The sequence below is a fragment of the Monodelphis domestica genome, chromosome 1, assembly GCF_027887165.1.
Source record: "Monodelphis domestica isolate mMonDom1 chromosome 1, mMonDom1.pri, whole genome shotgun sequence".
Taxonomy (NCBI): domain Eukaryota; kingdom Metazoa; phylum Chordata; class Mammalia; order Didelphimorphia; family Didelphidae; genus Monodelphis; species Monodelphis domestica.
Genome location: NC_077227.1, coordinates 12,011,848 through 12,032,228, shown reverse-complemented (window position 1 = coordinate 12,032,228; position 20,381 = coordinate 12,011,848). Strand labels below are relative to the sequence as shown.

At 45.7% G+C, this 20,381-nt stretch overlaps 1 protein-coding gene across 7 annotated transcripts in view; it reads right to left on the bottom strand.

Moving 5' to 3' along the window:
* SGMS1 (sphingomyelin synthase 1) overlaps positions 1-20,381 on the bottom strand; it is a 248,507-nt gene that overhangs the window by 107,323 nt on the left and 120,803 nt on the right. For 4 of the 7 annotated variants that reach the window (XM_056819143.1, XM_056819145.1, XM_056819161.1 and 1 more), the window contains one exon: positions 16,316-16,446. The exons of the other annotated variants lie outside the window; for them this stretch is intronic. The gene's annotated coding sequence lies outside the window, so the exon portion shown is untranslated. The remainder of the gene's footprint in view (positions 1-16,315; positions 16,447-20,381) is intronic. 7 annotated transcript variants of the gene reach the window in all.

Genomic DNA, 20,381 nt, shown 5'->3' with positions numbered 1-20,381 from the left:
AGAGAGACAGAGAGAGAAACAAAGAGAGAGAAAGAGAGAAAGTGTGAGGGAAGAGTGGAAGAGTGGAAGAGGGAGAAAAACAGAGAGAAGGGGAAGAAGAGGGAGAGAAGATGAGAGAGACAGAGAGAAAGAAAGAGAGAGAGGGAGGGAGGGGAAGGTAAGGAGAGGGAGAGAGGCTGAGAGAGAAAAGGTGAGAGAGAGGAGGGAGGGAGGGAGAGAGACAGAGAAAAAGAGGAGGGAGGGAGAGACAGAGAGGGAGAGGGAGAGAGAGAGAGAGAGAGAGAGAGAGAGAGAGAGAGAGAGAGAGAGAGAGAGAGAGAAAGAGAGAGAGAGAGAGAGAGAGAGAGAGAGAGAGAGAGAGAGAGAGAGAGAGAGAGAGAGAGAGAGAAGAGAAAGGGAATGGTTTGTAAGCCCTGTCTTTTGCAAAGCAAGGGACCAACAGATGCTTGGACAAACTTGGGAATTGAAGTATCTAAACCCATGGAAGGATGCTGCCAGGCCCTAGATCCACTCCATATTCAGGAAGAATCGCTGTCTGGTCCAGTCAGAGTTGGCCCTCGGTGGTGTGGCCTCAGCCACTGTGACCTCCTCTTTCCTCAAAGCCCTCCAGTGCTAGATATAGAGCTGGACTCTAGACCCATGTTACAGAGGAGAAAATGGAGGTCAAATGGCCCCCTCCTGATCTCTTAGCCACTAAGTAGCAGAGCTGGGCTTTGACTCCATCCTGTGATTCCCAACTCCGTCCCCTTCACCGCCAGGCCACCTTCTTGTTGGCTACAGCCATTCCCAGTCCCAGAATCCACACTTAACTCTTTCACATCCCTCATGCTCCAAATGGGCGAGGGCCTCATGTGGCCCATTACATGCCCAGACCGACTCCAGGCATGCCTTAAATCACCAGCTTCGACTCCCCAGGCACGCTGCTCCTTCAAAGCCATTCCCCTTCCAGTCTAGGACCCCAGTCCAATCCATGTGGCATTGCTCCTAGAGTGTAGAGACCCTCGTCATCCCCCAGGGCTCTCCCTACCATCCCCACAATGGCCCAAACCAAAACAGGCCTGCCCATCGCTGTCTAATAGGCGCTCTACCTCCTGCCTGTTAGATTGTAGGATCCCAAGGGGTGGCCTTCTCTTCGGTGTGGGTACCACCAGCCCTAGCTCAGTGCTTGGCACATAGAGAGCAATAAATAAGCTGTTCACTCATTAATTCAATGGTTTTTTAATGCTGGACAAACTGTCTGTAAGACTACTAGTTGGATATAGCCTAGAAAAGGATTCTGGTTCAAGCACACTGGACAGTCATTGGGAGCCCTTTAAACTTGGAAAAGTCTAGAAATCTGGGGCAGCTGGGTAGCTCAATGGATGGAGGTCCAGGCCTAGACACGGGAGGTCCTGGGTTCCAATATGGCCTCAGACACTTCCCAGCTGTGTGACCCTGGACAAGTCACTTCAGCCCCATTGCCCAGCCCTTACTGCTCTTCTGCCTTGGAGCCAATACTCAGTATTGGTTCTGAGATGAAAACTGAAGATTTTTTTTAAACTGCATTTATCTTTATTAAATGTCATCTTACCTATTAACTCAGCCTAATCCTGTGCTCTGCTAAGTTCTTTCTGGCTCCTTCCCTATAGCCGAATGTGTTAGCTCTGTGTCCTCACTGTGTCCCCAGAGAATGTGGGGAGTCCGGAGAGTCTCTTTTTGGCCCAGCACCAAAGCACGGATCCCTGGGATTCTCCCAATGAAGACCGCCTGCCATGTTGACGCCGGACATTTACCTCATACTGGCCTCTCCAAGGGTGGCCCGTCGTCCCACTTGGAGTCCATTTTATTCCGTTATCTCTCTTGTCTCCCTCCCTCTCTCCCATGAGAACGACACGAGGCACTCAGTGAACCAGAGCTGGGAACAGGGGCTGGACCGAGTTCCAGTGCATTGATAACAAAGCTGTCACGCTCACAGAAGGTCATTCCCTCTCCCAGGGCAGGCTGGCACCTTCTGTATGATCTGAAGAGTCTTCTTGGTATTTTCAAGGAGGACTGAAGACATCGTGATACTCACTTAGTCGTAGAGAGCTGTTGAAGACACTGAGAATTTCAGTGACCTGCCCAGGATCACCCAAATACGTGTCATGGCAAGATCTCGAACCCGGCTCTTGCTGGCCATCAGGCTAGTCCTCCAGCCGCTCGGCCACAGCGCCTCTCACTTGATCAGAAGCTTTGCTAAAATCAGTGGCGTCCCACTGATCACCTGCCCTAAGAGCCAGGTCAGCACAGGAAATAAAAATCAGTCTGGAGTGACTTGTTCTGAATGAAGCCACATGAACTCTCTGTGATCGCTGCTTCCTTCTCCAGATAGTCATTCAGTCGCCACCAGCTGTTTAAGAATTTTTTTCTAGAATTCTGCCAGGAACCAAAGTCAAGTTCACAGGCCTATAGTTGACAGCTTCCATTTCCTTCCCCCTTCGGAAAATCGGGGTATTCGCCTTCCTCCAAACGAGTGCTTCTTCTCCCATCCTTTCTCTTTCAAATCTCCCCGGCGGTGGTTCAACACTCACAGCTGCCAGTCCTCTCACCACCCCAGGAAGCAGTTCATCTGTGACTAATGATAGAAGTTCCTCAAGGGCGGTCAGGTGTTCTCCTATATCTATCAGCCCCCTGTTAGCCATTTTCATTTTGTCTTTTCAAAGCCAAATGCCATTTTCCTTGACAGAGGGAAGAGAATTCAAATTCAGCCGTTTTGCCTTTTCTTCAACAGGTTCTCATCACCCCACTCACCCCCAAACAGCAGTCTGGTCCATTCTTTCAACCTTCTCTTTCCCCCAATAAAGCTAAGAAACATAAAGGCTAGATGATGTGATTCCACTGGGAGAGGGAGCTTCTGGATGAAAAGAGGCACTTTATCTACAGCTTATTGTCTTAGAGTACACATGGACATTATACATCAGAGGGAGGATTTGAACTCAGAGCTTCCAAATTTTTCAGCCTGCTCTCTATCCACTATACCATGCTGACTAATGTTTAAGTTCATAAAATCATAGATCTGGGGCTACAAGGAAACTCAGAGGCTGCCTAGTCTGATTCTCCTCTTTTCTATTCAATAATTTCTCTGGCTACGCCTTCAACTTGTGTTCAAAATCCTTGGCTCTCCCCAGAGACTGGCTGCAACTTTGGGGTTCTGGGAACAACCCTGTGATGGCTATGCCTATTACTGTAGTTCAGAAGCCCCCACAAGTGTACTTCCTATTAACAAGCAGTCAGTGCGCCACAGAAGGGGAGTCTAAAAAAAGCCTAGAATTCGGTGCTCTCCAGCGAGCCATGGACGTCTCCACCACAACACAACGTCCCCCAAACTCAACTCAGCAGCATTTTTTCTTCTTCTCCAAACTAGCTTTTGTCAATTTTCATAAGCAGTGCCATCGTTTTTATAGACTGGAACACGAGGAATAACAGTCCATTCTTCTCTGCCCACATTGAGCCAATCACTTGTCTACCCTTCCTAGGACCCTGGCTCTTGTCTTACCTCTTCCTCTTTTCACTAACCCAAAGGTATTGTGAGGAAGTGTCTACTTCGCATCTGTAGAAGAGGAAGTAGAAAGAGTCCTTCACTTGGGGGAACAAGAGCAGAGTTTAAATCTGTGTCATTTCTCCCCCAGCCTCAGTTTCCTGATCTGTAAACTACTAGAGTTGGACTGGGTAACCTTTAAGAAATCCACCACTCTTGTGATTCTTCTAAGAGATGCCACTTGCTCCATTTTCCTACCTTTACCTCCCAAATAAAACCCAGGCGAGCTCCTTACATTAGTAATCTGGCATCTCCCTACCCAAGAGTCATCATCTGTCATGATTGTTGTTGAGTCACGTCCAACTCTTCGTAACCCTATTTGGAGTTTTCTTGGCGAAGGCACTGGAGCAGATCCAGAGGAAGGACTGCTGGAGTCGGTCGGATGGATGCGGATCCCAGCAGCCTCTCTTTCCCATCGGGGCATTTATGGCTTTCTTCAAGGCTTTTGGTGACGTACAAGCCTGCTCTCATGACAATGGCCAATATGGAAGCGGGGTTTGGAGAGCAGCTTAGAGAGCTCCACAATGGCCATCATTCTGTTAAATGAACACAGCTCTGATGCTTGTCCATTTTCAGTTCTGCTAAACTGAGGATCAACGTCATCCATCTTTGCGCTACAAAACTGGAAGGAGCTGAGCAGAAAGTTTCTGCCCGCAGTACCCCGATAATCGCATCCACTGAGCGGCTTCTTCATTGGTGATGACGACCGCAGCCCCGACTCTTCCTCAGATGGTCCTAAAAAACTTTATTCCTCGCCATAAGTATGAAGCAAAAGAGAACTTTGAACCCTACCTGAAGCTGTCGGCTTTGGGAGATCTAATAGCACACCTGCTGGCTGGCACCCACAACAATATTCTTCTTCAGTTTAATACCCGATTCCTAACTCTCTACCTCTCTGATAACCACATGTCAACTCCTCCTTCCTCGCCTGCCCTTTCTGAATTCTTCAGGATACTCTTTGTATTATTAAATAAAAATACTGGCCCAAATGGAATAAGCTATGAAGAAATAGTTCTGTTTTCTCTCTTGTAAAATTGAGTTCATCTACCACACACATACACAAAAAAGATACTGGAGTAGAGTACCATTTCCTTCTCCAGCCCATTTTACAGATGAGGAAACAAAGGCAAAAGGATTAAGTGACTTGCCCAGGATTGTACAGTTATCCTGAGTGTCAGAGGAAGATGAATCTTCCTGACTCTGGGCCAGGGGCTCTATCTGCTGTATCACCTGAGCGTCCAAGAAACTCTTTTCATCTTTCTTCACATCCCCAGGACCTAGCAGAGTGGGCCCCTTTTAAAGCATCTGCTATGCTACAGAAGAGAACCTGTAGTAATTGACAGCTGGCCTTGGAATCAGGAAGACATGGGTTCAAGATTTGTCTCTGGACCCTCCTGCTATGTGACCCTGGGCAAGTCAATTCATGTCTCAGTGCCCTGGCAACTCCCTAAGATTCTTAAGTGTCAGACACTGAACTACTGCTAGATGGAGTCACTTACCCAGGATCACTTGGCTAGTAAGGGTCTGAGTGAGATTTGAACTCAAGTCTTTGGACTCTAAGTTCAGCCCAAGAAGGCACCATGGTCTCTGAAGTAGAGAATTTAAACAGCCTTGATTCCCAACTACGTATCAATGCATTTTTCAACTCAAGTTAGAGCTAACGTTTTCTGGGAAAAATTTCAAATCCCAATCTGAAAACTAGCTGTTGAGCCGTCACTATATATAAGGTCTGAATTTTCCTTCTGCCTAGCTGGCTTGCCTTTTTTAGCATCAACATTCTTGGAGTCCAGGAATATTTGGTTTTCATCTGAGGATCATGGGGTCATGGACTCTGACCTGGAAGGGGCCTCAGAAGCCCCTGAGTTTCACGTCCTCCCTCCTTTTACAGAGGAGGAAGCATCGTGGACTCAGGCATGATTAAACTGGTACTCCATAGGGAACAGGAGTCAAACGATCTCTTCAAGAATTCCCTTCAAGTCGAAATGTTGTCATTGCCCTTAGCCTTCACTTCTGAAGAGGACCAATGCCATCACGGGGCGCCATCTTGTCTTCCACATGAATTGGATGTAAGAGAGGCAGAGTCTCACAAAGTGGTCAGCCTCACTTTCTCTTCCGAGTCAATGAAGTCGAGTGACAAGACAAAAGTCAGGACAGCTGGCGATGGCCCATCAGTCACCGGATGACCGAGGCAGACTAAGCTCTGAGGATTCCACCATGCCTCCTTCATGGCCTTTGGAACAAATTGTTCTCATCCTTCCATTCCACCAGGAGAATCTTCACGGGCTTGGGATAGACACCCCCCAACTCTCCTACAGGTCTGATGCCTGTCAGATACTCCATCCTGGTTTAGCCCATCCACCAAGATGGTTTTTCCTAACCCTAACTTCCCTTTAAGCTGAAATAAAGAAACAAAGTAGACACGAGCTGGTCTTGTAAAAAATCCTTTATTTCCCAAAAGCTGCTGATGGTTTCTTTCTAACACTCTCCTAGGATGATGGGAAACTTTGTAAAGTATTCCAAGGATATGGATTTGGAAAAACAAAACAAAGGGACAAACACTCAAAGAGGCCACTTTGTTATTTAACCCAACTTTGCTGAGAGGTTCAAAAAAGAATCTTCTGACCCGCTAAAATCAATGTTCCATGGCTCCTTCCCCCCTCAGAGGGATGATGCATGGGGTGTAGCGAGGATCAGCAGATGGAAATCACAAGGTCCGAGTCCAGAGGGAAGGTGTGCGGCCACTGCTCCTGGCTGCCAAGAGTCCTACTTTCCGAGAATAAGTTTCATTTTCAAAGCGAGCCCCATTTCTTTCTGGCCCTGAACAGGCAGTCCTAGGACTAAAGCCCAGCTCCCATGACCCCCCCACCAAAGGAGGTGACCAACACGGAACGTCCACACTCACCTGAACTGGAAAACAATGAAGCACAGAGAATAGGACCACCAACCTAGAACAGGCCTGGCCAAGGTTGGGGAGTAGCTCAGCAAGACTGGCCACCCATCGGCCAATTTGTCGTAGCTGTGACAACTCACAAAAAAACAACTGCTAATACAGGGAAGAATCCCAGAATTCCACTGTGACCAGACCTCAGTGGCCCTCTCCTCTAGGGATAATTAACCAGAAATCAATGAATATTTTTCCAACATAATTAGCTTACTTAGTAATTCTGTTATTTTCTCTTATTGCACTTATAAAAAGATCCATGGGCTTCACTTGACACTTCAAGGGCTACATGACACAAAAGGAGTTGTTTGTCCTTTTCTTCTCCTGCTCATTTTACAGATGAGGAAACTGAGGCAAACAACCAACTGACTCACCCAGGATTTCTCAGCTTGGAAGTGTCTGTGGCCAGATTTGAACTCTGGAAGATGAGTTTTCCTGACTCTGGATCTGGCACTCTACCACTGTACCACCTTGATGCCCATTTAAACCATCAGGAGGAGCTTAATAAGTGAGTTCAATGAATGAATTGAATATAGTAGGCAAAGGGCTTTGCAAGCTATAAGGCAGTTCATAAACATCATGACGATGGCGATGACAATGGCAGCAATGACAACTGGCACAACAGTCCGCCTCCCCTGAAAGGGCAGATCACTTCTCCTTTCCAAGAAACCATCAAAAGGAAATGTGACCAAGGTTGAGGAAGGGACCAAAAAGGGGGGATCCAAAAGGTGTTCATTGTCCCTGCTACCCATGAGAACAAGACGGCTCAGAGCATCCGAAAGAGGAACACTGACGGACATCGAGGCTCAAGCTCAGCAAGGACTGGTGGCCCCCCAGCAAAGGAAGCTGGGCTGTCCCAGAAAGACTTCTCTGCATATCCAATGTGAGTCCAGAAGAATTCAATGCACCATGTTTCTCAGGTTTTAGCTAAAGATCTGATTTTTCCCATTTAAAGAACTCTTCAAAGTCCTGTTTTTTAATCCCATCCTTCCATACTTCCGACATTCCACAAGTTACCATATTTATTTTTATTACAACCTAAAGCAAAAAGGCTTGAATAAGGAAGACAGTGACTCTCTATTCCCCCAAGAGGCTACCATAAATATTGTTGGTTTAAGGAAGGAAAACATGAACATTGTCCATCTCAAACACTAATGAATAACATTCACTAGGGTGAAACGAGAAAGGCAAGTCAACAAGCATTTATTAGGCACTTTGTGTGTACCAGGCTTTGAACTGGAGATCCAAAGGGAAGCAAAACAGAAATCCTGAATTGTCCTCTCAAAGATGAGCAAAAATTTTAGAGTAATATGAAATCATTCTATGACCAGCTGGACGAAATCAAGGCCCAAGTCAAAATGTCACAGAATGAAGGAAATCATCTCTTGATTTGAAAAGCACTGCTGAGCTGAACCTGCCAGTGCCTGTGTTCTGAGTGTTTCCCAAACAGGGACATCCCATCCCTTACTTTGGTACCTCGGCATCTTTTCTGGAATACAGCGCTTCCTCACCTCTATCTCATGAAGCTTCCTTCAAGGAATAGCCCAGCTCACATTCCACCTTCTACATGAGGCGCTCCCTGATCACTCTAATAAGCATCATCCTCTTCCTGGCATCACTTTGTATATGTTGTTGTTGCTCAGTCATTTCAGTCATGTCCAATTCTTCATGACCCCACTTGAGTTTTCCTGGCACAGATATTAGAGTAGTCTGCCATTTCCTTCTCCAGCTCATTTTACAGATGAGGAAACTGGGGCAAAGAGGATGAAGTGACTTGCTCAGAGTTACCCAGCTGGCAAGCATCAGAGGTCAGATTTGGACTCTGATCTTCCTTACTTCAGGCCTGGCACTTTATACACTGTACCACCTGGATGCCCATACTTTGTATATACTTAGTATTTAGTGATCTATAATAGAGCAAGCTTCTGGGAGACTGTAAGCCCATTGAGGCTAGGGACTGCCCTCTGATTTGTCAATGACTTTCATTCCTAATAAAGTCATCTGGATATAGTTTGCTAAACTGAACTGAATTCAGAAATTTCACCATTTCATGGGCAAATCTTTTCATCCCCCTCTCGTGCCTAAACAAGCCTTTAACTTCTTTCTCAGCCTTTCAAAGCTACTGGGAAGGGAAAAAGAACTCAATATTCACATGATAGTCTCAGCCCAAAGATTCTACAAACCCATTGAAAGAGAGAGAGAGAGAGAGAGAGAGAGAGAGAGAGAGAGAGAGAGAGAGAGAGAGAGAGAGAGAGAGAAGAGGAGAAGAGAAGAGAAGAGGAGAGGAGAGGAGAGGAGAGGAGAGGAGAGGAGAGGAGAGGAGAGGAGAGGAGAGGAGAGGAGAGGAGAGGAGAGGAGAGGAGAGGAGAGGAGAGGAGAGGAGAGGAGAGGAGAGGAGAGGAGAGGAGAGGAGAGGAGAGGAGAGGAGAGGGGAAAAAAAGAGGGGGAGGGAAGAGAGAAACCTGAACATAGAAAGGAAATGTTAGAAAAGTGGCCAACATCAGGAAATGCCGTTAACCCATAAAGCTGAGCAGGCGAGGGCAGTTAGTGGACTGTGAAGAAGTGAGGGCCAACCCATCATCTAAGGCTGACTTAAATGTGAACAGTTTTGTTTTGTTTTTAAATCCATTCAACCACAGGAAATGGCAGTTAGAAAGCATCCTCCTCAGGCTCTCCAGTCAATTCTGTAGCACCCTTCTCCCCAAAACCAGGGCTTGCCGCCAACAACCAGGACATCGCCCTGGTGTGCACAAGACAGTCGGTGAGATAAGAGACAGAATTCTGGTTCTGCGGTGGGTTGGGTCACTAACTCGACCCATGATCTCAGAGTCATCATTTCCCTTCTCAGAGCCTTTGATTTCTCAGGACTTGAGTTGCACTGTTTAAGGTTCATATCTTCCAGCCTTAACAAACCATTAACTGGATCCATGTAAGGTCTGAAAAAACACCTACAATCAGCCTTGTAAACTTGCCTTTCATCGTCAGTGTTATCTGCTAAAACTCACTCCGCAGTTCCAAGATTTAGGACTCAAAAACTACTTGTCAAGTATTTATTGGCAAGCTGAATCACCCCTGTCTTGGAATCACTCATTTGGAGCTGGACAGGAATCAAATCCAATCCCCTAACCCCATGTTGGCAAACCTATGGCACACATCGTGCTGGAGGAACTTGTTCCCCTCCCTCTCTCCATGCTCACCTGAGGACATTTCTCCCATCACCTGTCCTTCTACCCAACAGCCCAACAGAAGTGCTTCCTCCCTCCCCTGTCTGGGTTAAAGGGACAGCTCACATTCAGGGTTAGGGTTGCAGTTTGGGCCCTTGGTCTCTAAAAGGTTCACCATCACTGTCCTAAGCCCAGTCTTTTACCTGTGAGGAAACTGAGGCACACAGAGTATAGTGATTTGCCCAGTCACACAGGAAGTCAGAGGCAGAAAGATTGGGATTAATACCCAATTTCTGAGGTGATTCTTAATCTCCAAAAACTATAACAAGTCATATATCAGCTTCAGCAGGTCCAAGGCCAGCTCTCTCCCCATCCTGAGTGTGTGTGTGTGTGTGTGTGTGTGTGTATTGACAGACAGACAGACAGACATATATAGACACTAGGGACACAAAGGCAAAAGGAAGCAGTCCCAGCCATTCTCTAGAAGGGAAACGTGAATCCAGGTAAATAAATGTAAAACACACAAAGCAAATGGCAAGTCCTTGGGGACATGGGAAGGAATGATGACTGGGAGAATCAAGGAAGACCTCTCCTAGGAAATGGCAGCCCCAAAGAGTCTTAAGATACAGAAGTGAAGAAGGAGCCGAGATGTCACGCACTGTAGGAAAACAGCGAGTCAGAGAGTTCATCCAGGACGCCGAGTGGTGGAATGGGAGCAGCGTAAGATCTGTCTGATGTAGGAGGATAGAGCAGGAAGATGGAGGGCATAAATCTCAGGAGAAGAGCTTGGCTTTTCTAATGGGGCAGTCGCTGATGGCTGAGTATGGGAGAGGCACTGCTGGACCTGGGTTTTAGGAGGATTATTTTGGAATGGATGGATTGGGAAGCAGAAAGACTAACCGGGAGGATCCTAAAATAATCCAGGTATGAGGTGGTGAGGGCTTAAACCAAGGCAGCAGCTGCAAATAAAGGAACTGATTCAAGAGGACAAATCAGCAGATTTGGCTACTGGTTAAAAGCAACAATGATGGATAAAGCCAAAGTTGTAAACTTGGGTGACTGGAAAAGACAGCAGCACCCTGGAGAGAAATAAGGAAACTGGAAGGAAGGGTGGGGTTTAGATGGCAATCTACATACTCAGAACTGGAAAAACCTGGGGGAATGTCTTCATTCTGAGCAGGAAAGGAGAGATGTCCCATGCACACGCCTTTCGTAGACCCTAAAGACTAATCAGAACAGCCTTCTTCCTATTTCTCCTGCATAATAACGGATCTCCCATCTCCATGCTGCCACGCTGGCAGGCTCCCATGCCTGGAATGCTCTCTCCCTCTATTATTTATAATTAAGACTCAGATCAATTGCCCCCTTCTCGGAGAGACACTTCCTGGTCACGCCAGCTGATGGTGCCCCCCCCCTCCAAATGCCCTTGTACCAAGACAGCATCCTACCGACAGACGCACACACTGAAGTCCCACAGCCTCCACTGAGCTCCTTTGCCATCTGGAATTGAACAAATTTCTACAAATGCTGCCAAAAGCAATAAGAATAGAGAAATTAAACATCTAAACAGGGGCAGAAGAAACCAAACTATTCTTTTCTGGCAACTGGGACAGCAGAGTCAGAAAGATGCAGGTTCGCAAAGCAGCTTCGGCCACTTCCAACTTGTGTTAACCTGGACAAGTCACTTCACCTACCTCAGACTCAGTGGCCTCACCTGTAAAATGGAAACGATAATAGCTTCTAACTCCCAAGGTTGTTACAAGGATAAATGAGATCAGCTGCTTGACATCTTCAAGTCCCCGATAAAAACTATTATTAGGTCTTCATTGATCACATGCTTATTTAATTAGAAAACAGCCAAGAAACTGAGGCAACAGCTTCAGTGATACAGCAGGCTGTCCAATGAACCCCCAAACCTAGAAGCATATCTATCTATCAATAATAAAACTGTGGAGGGAATAATAGAAAAAAAGGCCTGCTCAAAAGTAACTACAAATGCATAAAATGCCTGGGAGACAATCTGCTCAGGCAGTGCCAAGACCTTTACAGATAAGATGTTAAAGCATTATTTAAATGAATAAAGAATATCTCTGATCACTAGAGGGATATTCGGTATTGTTCCTGGCTGGGATGAGCCAATATAACAAAAAGGACAATGAGAACTAAATCAGGTTTCCAGACTTAATGCAGCATCAATCAAACTGCCAAAGGGCCACTTTACAGAGCCAGAAAAAGAATACCAAAATTAATTTAGAGGAAAAGAAGATCTAGAATCTCAAAGGACATCATGAAAATAAAAGTAGAGTTTGAGAGCAGTTGGCTGCCCTCTTTGTGATCCCAAAAACTATTTGAACCTGTTTTTTTTTTTTATCAAAAATTCAAAATTATGGAGGAAAGAAAGAAGCAGAAACAACTGAACCCGATACCCCGGTGTTTGATAAATCCAAGCACATAATGTTGTGTGTGTGTGTGTGAGAGAGACAGACAGACAGACAGACAGAGAGAGACAGAGAGAGACAGAAAAAGACAGAGACAGAGAGACAGAGACAGACAGAGACAGACAGAGACAGAGACAGAGAGACAGAGAACTCAAGGAAAACGAGAAAGCAGTTTAGAAAAATGAGGCTTAGACTAACATCTTGCACCATATATCACAATAAATTCAAAATTGCTATGTGATTTGAATATTAAAAGTCACACCATAAAACAATTAGAAGGGAATCAGGCCCAGTGCCTTCACCCTGACAGCCAGGAGGTGAATTGTCAGCCATGAAAGGGAGAAAGATAATCCTAAAAGATAAAGTGGGTCATCTTGATTAAATGAAAATATTTTGTACAAATGAAATTAATATAATTATATTTAAAAATTGACGGGGTGGGAGGGACTCTGCAAAGAGTCTACTATTCAACATGTATAAAGGAACCACCAAAAAACAGATGAGATCAAAGCCATAACTCAATGGATAAAAGATGGAAGGACTTGAAGAAACTGTTCTCAAAAGAATAATTGCTAACTATTAACCACCATACAATGGGTTTCTTCCATTAACTAATAAGAGAAATGAAAATCAAAGCAAGGTTGAGGTTTCTCTTCACAATTCAGTAAACTGGCAAACATGACTAATGGTGTGAACTGTCGATGTTACTGGAGGAATTGTAAAACAGAATTTTTTTTAAAAAAAGCATACTGTACATTGTTGGTGGAGCTATAAAACTCTATGTCGACTCTAGAAAACAATTTGGAATTCTACTAAGATAGGTCTTGATCAATGACATGTAAAACCCAGTGGAATTGAGCATCGGCTATGGGAGGGGGGTGGGAGGAGGGGAGGGAAAGAACGTGAATCATGTAACCATGGGGAAATGTTCTAAATTAATTCAATAAAGTTTGTCAAGAAAGTAAATAAATAAATAGAACTCTACTTAGAAAATGACTAAAATGTTCAGTTCCCCAGATCAAAATAATAATAATGATAATAATAATAATAAGGAATCCAGGATTTCAGGAATTGAATTGTATTAAAAATATAATAAAAGATAAAAGAATATTTGTTTTCTAAATAATATATAATATCTTTACTAAATAATTGATGTCAATACACCACATCAAAAAAACTGTGTATATATATACAAAAATCTCTTTTTAATTTAAATTAGGAAATTATCATTCACATCCATCATAGTAGTCACAATAGCATCTCCCTCTCAAGTTGTTGAGGATAAATGCGCTAATATTCGTAAACCAGTCTCCATCTTCGTACATTACCCCATCAGCCCTCAGACGTGACTTCATTTTTTAAAAGGTTTCCATCAGAATGTCTTTAAACAGTCAGATTCCCTTCGCCAATTTGCGATCATTCAATTTACAAACAGAAGAATCTCCGTTACAATTAGCATGATTTCACTGGCACCTGTCTGAGGACACCAGTGAGAAGAAAAGGAATCCTCGTAGAAAACGTAACTGCAAACAGTGAATATTGCCAGGGACAAAAGGCTCAGAATTTGATGGCACTCAAAAGCCATCATCTCCATCTTTCTTCCTTGAAAGACTGAGATCTGCCAGCCCTTCTGCTCCATGTTTTCTTTTTCTTTCATGATAATCCCTCTATCCGATGGTTAAGTGACTTCATCTATGTGAATGTTCCTTTTACTAATACAGAGAGGGAACCATCTCTCTCTGCTGGCCCCGTAGAACTCTTGCCCGCTACTATCTCCCATACAGTCATGATGGCGGCTCGCCAAACATGCTGGGAATCCTTCATTTCTTTTGACACTGTAAAGATGCCAATGGAGTAGCGAGGCTGGGCATCAGCCACCCCTCAATCTTTTTTTTTTTAACCCTCATCTTTTGTCTTAGAATCAATGCTAGGTATTGGTTCCAAGGCAGAAGAGCTGTAAGAGCAAGGCAATGGGGGTCAAGTGACTTGCCCAGGGTCACACAGCTGGGAAGTGTCTGAGGCCAGATTTGAACCTAGGATCTCCCATCTTTAGAGCTGGCTCTCCATCCACTGAGCTACCCAGCTGCCCTCCACCCCTCACTCTTGACAAGACCTTCAACATCCGTATGTCCTCTCTCTTTCTGTAAAATTCCTTTGAATTCCTTTTTGGCATTCCCCATTTACTATCTCCTGCAGTCTGAGAATATCTTCTGCGAACCTCCATTGGCTATGAGTATTTCTTTCTTTCTAAGACTCCAAAGACTTGAAAGCCTAAGGATACAAATACTAGAGTCGTCTACATAATAGTGATTAAAAAAAGAAAACCCAAGAAATGCATCTCCTTTCCCTGCCTGGGAGCCCGACCTGGACAGTGGGCTACGAAAAGTCATTCTGCCAAATTCAGACTTTCAGCTACAACGACTCACCCCAAAAATCGCCTTCAACATCTACAGGTCAAAAGTGTCCATTTCTGAAGGCCACACCTCCGCCCGGGCCAGGGGACCAGCCAAGGAGAGGAAGGATGCAGTTGGCATGGATACTGGGAGACGTGGACGGACTAGTTCCTTTAATGGCAAATGTTCCCGATGTGGCAGCCCACTCCCAGATCCCCTAGCTGGGGGAAGCCCATCAAGCTTTCTCTCAGAGTGCCAGAACTAGGAGACGCTGTCAGTCCGGGTCCCTCCATTTGTCTGTTTCAGGTTTATCCGACCCCATAAATAGATCATAGGAGGGATTATTCCATAGTGTAAATCCCGAGAATAAATCACTACTCCCAGGAAAAGTGCTACTCTACAGATGTCAGGCAGCTGAAGGTATAAATAGGGGAGACACGTGGGCCAGCTGGCCTTTCCCCCCAAACATCCCACCGAATCACAAGGGTGGAATGACTCCCTTTCACCCTGGTACAGTGGATAGCAGGCTAGCCTGAGGGTCAATGAGCCCTGGGTTCAAATCCCACCTCCAACACAAACAGGCAAGTGACTTAAGCCACAGGGAAGGGGGAGTGTTCTTGAGGATTTTAAGTTCAGTGAGTCATCGTTTTAAGCACACCACATTCTCTGCACTTACTTGAAAAGAATCATAGGATCATGGAAATAAAAGCAAAAGCCCCAAATCACACGATCTCAACAGCTATCAGGTCATATCCAGACTCCCATTTTTGTTGCTGCTTTCCCAATGGAATGAGTTGCTTTCAGTGCAAGTCAATTAAGCACTTATTATGTACCATTAGAGGTGGCCAGAAGGTTCAGGGGATAGAGCACTGAGCCTAGAATCAGGAAGACCTGAGATCAAGTCCAGCCTTAGACACTTACTGGCTATGTGACCTTGGACGGGTCATTTAACATCTGTTTACCTTGATCCACTGGAGAAGGAAATAGCAAACCACTCTAGGATCTTTGCCAAGAAAATCCCTTGGACAGTATTGGCGAGCTGTGGTCCGCAGATTCACAAAGAGACTGAACAACAATATGTCAGGCACTGTGCTAGGCGATGGAGACGCAAGGACAAAAATGAAAACCATCGCTGCCTTCCGGGAGCCAGTGCATTCTCCATCAGAGGAGATTCCTCCAGGCGTTAGGAAGCCTTCTGCACTGCCCCCTCCACCCCCATACCCCTGCCCTGCTTCATGGCAATGCACCCCTCCAAAGAAAGCCAGCCTTGGCTTCAGAGAAAGACGCTGGTCCCATTCACCATCACAGCTTCTCCAGGCTTGGCAGGACCCACTGGCGTGGTCTTGCAGCACTTGAGAATATTGTTGTTGTTGCAGTTCTGGCTGACTCTTCGTGACCCTATTTGGGGTTTTCTTGGCAGAGACACTGGCATGACTGTCCATTTCTTTCTCTAGCTCATTTTACAGATGAGGAAACTGAGGCAAGCAAGGTGGCGTGATTTGTTCAGGGCAAGTAAGTGTGTCTGAGGCTAGATTTGAATTCAGGAAGATGAGTCTTTCTGACTCCAGGTCTAACAGTCTAACCATTGCACCACCTTGCCAGCCCCAAATATGACGGAGCATGAGAAATGGAATCCAGTGCCCCTGAGCAATGAGCAAAGGGGTGGTGCCACCTCTTCTCTACTTTGGAAGGACACAAGAGTGTCTGTCCCATCAGGCCAGCTCCTAGAGTATTGTCCATTCATCCCTTGGTTGCCATTTTTTTTAACTTCTCTTCTGGCCATTTCCCACTCCTAAGTGGCTTTTCCCACAAATGTTACTCACTCATTTTGACGAACACAGAGGACAGGTAGGGCTGAGTCACAGAAACCGCCAGTCTCAGAAGAAGTGAATCAGAGCATTGCTCAGAGATGGGCACAGGGACAAGCGGGCTACAATCCGTACCACACAAGGAGCTACAAGGAAGAACCAGAGGAAAAGATGGCATCACAAACGGAGGAAGGGGAAAGAGGACAGACTTGTCACCAAGTCAGAGGGGACCAAGAGCTGGGGGATGGCCGGGTCATACTGTATTATCCTTACAATGTGGACCAAGAATGATGTGCCGGACGGGCAGTGGGCTTATAGAGGGGGAGACAGAGTTTTACTCTTGCCTCTGATTCTTATCAGCTGTGTGGATGCTCCTTGCCAAATCACCTAACCTCAAAGCCTCAGTTTTCCCATCTATAAAGAGAGGGTCATGGATTAGATGGTTTTTAAGATTGCTTTCAGCTCTAAATTTATGAATGAATGAATGAATGAATGAATGAATGAATGAATGAACAAACGGCCTTTCCTCAGACTGTTCCTCACTCAGCCCCTCTTTGCCCCCCACACTTTTATTATGCCTCTCTTCCAACGATATTGTCCTTCTCTAAGTTATTACTTGGCGAGCCAGCCCACCCTCTCCTTTTCCCTTTCTGCCTCTACTTCTGAGAAGAGCTACCAGACCATGACCAAAGCACCACCTCCTCTCTCTTCTGGGGCATCTTCCCTGGTAACAGTGCTGCCTTCCCCTGTTACACTGTATACTCCTGGAGTGCAGGGCTGCCTCACTTCCTTGTACTTGTAAGCCCACTGCTTCGCTTGGCAAACATTTATTAAGCACCTTATGTGTGTAAAGCACTGCTGACCAATTCACCTCAACCAGCATTTACTCTATGCCAGACTCTGTGCTGGAAAAAGATAGACAAAAAGCTAAAACAATCTCTGCCCCATTTATTATGCACTTGCTGTATACCAGGGAGACACTGTGCTAGGGATACAAAGACAAAAACAAAAACAAAACAAAAAAACCAATCTTTTCCTTCCCAAAGCTCACATTCTGCTGTTGAGGAAGACATGCCAGGCTTAGTATTAGTGCCAGTCTTGGAGTCAGAAGACCTGGGTTCAACTCTTGCCTCTAAAACATACTAGGTGACTCTGAACGAGTCACTTTTGGTGCCTCGGCCAGCTTTAAGTTGCAGAGCCAATCCACAATGCTAGAGGGTGTCTCTCCATCTGAGAGTTCCTCAAACCAAGGAAAACATGGAAATGATTCCCCACCAAGAGCAAGAATCGAGACAAGCCCAAGAAGACATCCAATATAGAAAAGGCAAAAGTATATATGGGCGATGGAGGGAAATGTACATAGAGAGAAGCCTACTCTCTTCCTCTTTACAGTGAGAGGAGAACTTTTTCCTCCAGACCCTTAAGCTGCTCTTATGTTAGTCCAGTTTAAACTATTATTCCACTAAATCTCTTGCAGTTCTTTCATCAAGGGATTCTGTGTGTAAGAAGAGTCGACATGGGGGCAGCTAGGTGGCTCAGTGCACACAGCCAGACCGGGAAAAGGGAGGTTCTGGGTTCTAATCTGGACTCTGACACTTCCCAGTTGGGTGACCCTAGGTAAATCACTTAACTCCCATTGTCTAGCCGTTACGACTCTTCTGCCTTGGTTCTGATAACCAGTATTGAATCTAAGACAGAAAGAAAGGGTTCAAAAAAAGAAGAGCTCACACACCCCTTCCACTTCTACAAGGCTTTGTAGTCTCCCCATATCCATCCTAGAACAAAAGGCAGTACAAATAACGTCGTGCCCATTTTATAGACAAGGAAATGGAGGCTCAAAGGGGTCACTGACTTCCTCTACAGGACATATGCCCCACTCAACTTCCTCTGCCCCCAAGTTCTACATTTTTTTCCAAATGGCGTTCAATTTTTCTGTGCAGTTTCTCATTTGGAAAGCAATACAGCCTGCTCACACCCCCCATCACTCAATCAACAAGGATTTAGCAAGATCCAACAGTGTGCCAGACACTAGGGATACAGAGAGTCCATGCTTCTCCCCCCTGCAATCTGGGGGAGCCTCAGGTTTCCAGACTCTCAAGCCTCGTGATGGAGCCAGAAGAATACGGGCTTAAAAAGACACGTCCTTGCTCCAAGGGTAGGCTTGGGGTGTTCACACTGATGTCTCAATGAGCGACACTTTCTGAAAGTAACGGGAGGGTCCTTTCTGCCAGCTCTCAATCCTCCCCACCAAAATAAAAATCAATTTAAAGCTGCCCCGGCCCTCGGCTCAGCAGACAGCAATGCAAAGAGTTTGGAAAGCACTCTGGAAATCCAACAAGTCATCGGTGCCTTAAACTGGCCAAACCGGTTGACCCCAGAGGGGTATGATGGGGACCTTGCAAGCGTTAACCAAAAGTCACAACAAGCTGGGGACAGCTGGGTGGCTCAGTGGATGGAGAGCCAGACCCAGAGATGGGAGGTCCTAGGTTCAAATCTGGCCTCAGACACTTCCCAGTTGTATGACCCTGGGCAAGTCACTTCACCCCTATTGCCTAGCCCTGACCACTCTTCTGCCTTAGAGCCAATACACAGTAGTGATTCTAAGATGGAAGGTGAGGGTTTAAAAAAAAAGTCACAACAAGCTAAAGAAGAACACAGAGGAATGAATACTCACTGCAGGTCGGGTCAGTTTGAGCTGCCCAGACCAGAAAGGGCTCTAGAATTTGTGGTCAGGGGCTATGCCCATGGAAGGAAGCTCATTTCTTTACTAACTGTCCTTCCAGACTTTAGAACCAGGCTATCCCAAAGGGAAGGGCTCCCATCAGTAATACCAAAACCCCAGCTCTTCTGTGTCTCAGGAGACGGTGCTCAGGAGAGTATGTGGCCAGCAAAAGTCCATCCATCCTCTGAGCTCAGCTAGGCTAGTCCCCAGACAGAGCCCACATCAATGGCAACCTTTCAGCTACGTTGGACCTACCCGAGCTGGTGCTGTGCTAACATCCTCTAAGACCCAAGATCACCATCAAATCACAGTAAGGCCCTGGAGAAAGACTCCGGCAGGGAATTTTCTTAACTAAAATGTTTAGCCCGTCGAAAACAAAACTAAGCTCTAAATGGTGCTAATTGTATAACCTGGGAATATCAAAGACTCTTGAGCTTAAAGAGGTATTCTTCTCTATTGAAAGACACGGTTTGCTCATCAGAACCCTGAATGCTACAATACAGTGAATCAGTAACCAAGTGTTGCTCTTCAAACTCAACATCACCTTTTCCCCATAAAGAAACAGCATGTGTGGGTGTGAACAATCTACTGGGATCACTTGTGTAAAACCCAGATGAGAAGAGCTGATAAGGGATAAGTGACAGCTCAGTCTTCCCAGGAATTAGAACTTTGAGATCATCGAGTCCAACTCTCCCATTTCACAGAACAGGAAGCCAAGGGTCAGAATCAGGGAGGGACTGACCAACAGCATAAAAGAGCCCTTTGGAAGTCCCAAAGCGAAGAAGAGTCAAGGGACAAGGTTGATAATAAAAATATGGAAACAGCCTCATGGAGGCCACATGATACCATATAAAGAATGCAGGGTTTGGGGATCAGAGGAACTTGGTCAGAATTCTACATAGTTGATATTATTTGTGTGATTGTGAAGAGGTCTCTCTGCCACTCGGGGCCTCAGTTTCCCAATTTGCAAAATGAAAGAAATGGATCATCAGGTGACTTCTTGAGTTCCTCCCAGCTATAAACCTATGATCCAATGATGTTTTCATGGAATGACCAACTCTATTTAAAAACCTTGTCAAAGAAGTGCCTCAGCAGCCCTGGAGATAATCTCTTCCTTTGGGCAATTCCCTTCTCCTCTCTGAGACTCAGCTTCCTGATCTGTGAGATGGGCAGGCTGGACTCAGTGATCTCTCAGCTCTACAATCTACTCATCTTGGGTTGTTGCACCACTTAGGAAAGGTTGACTGGCTGGCTGAAGGATATGGTGGAGGTCAGCGGCTCAGCTGGCTCTCTCATTCAGTGGGACACCAAGAATGTCTCCTTTCTAACCGGACTCCCATTCCATTTAGTGACCCCTCC